Source organism: Cyprinodon variegatus, unplaced genomic scaffold (assembly GCF_000732505.1).
Source record: "Cyprinodon variegatus isolate N-32 unplaced genomic scaffold, C_variegatus-1.0 Scaffold550, whole genome shotgun sequence".
Taxonomy (NCBI): domain Eukaryota; kingdom Metazoa; phylum Chordata; class Actinopteri; order Cyprinodontiformes; family Cyprinodontidae; genus Cyprinodon; species Cyprinodon variegatus.
The window spans coordinates 348855-349116 of NW_015151003.1; positions in this window are offsets into that span (position 1 = coordinate 348855).

The window sequence follows — 262 nt, forward strand, 5'->3', positions numbered from 1 at the left end:
TTTTAGTCGACTAAAACTCAAAAAGGTTTTAGTCAGTTTTTTGGTGTACTTAAAGAAACAGCTAACCTTTACAATATTTAATAACAACCAGATTCTTTACCAGACTGACAGCTCTTGTGTAGATAATACAATTGTTCATCATTGCTGTGAGGCAGAAACCTTTGATTTATAGGAGGTCTAGTTCAACACATCATATTGGTTTATATAGCAAACAGACCAGCTAACAAAACATGCAATAAAGGAATGGTATTAGACATACAAG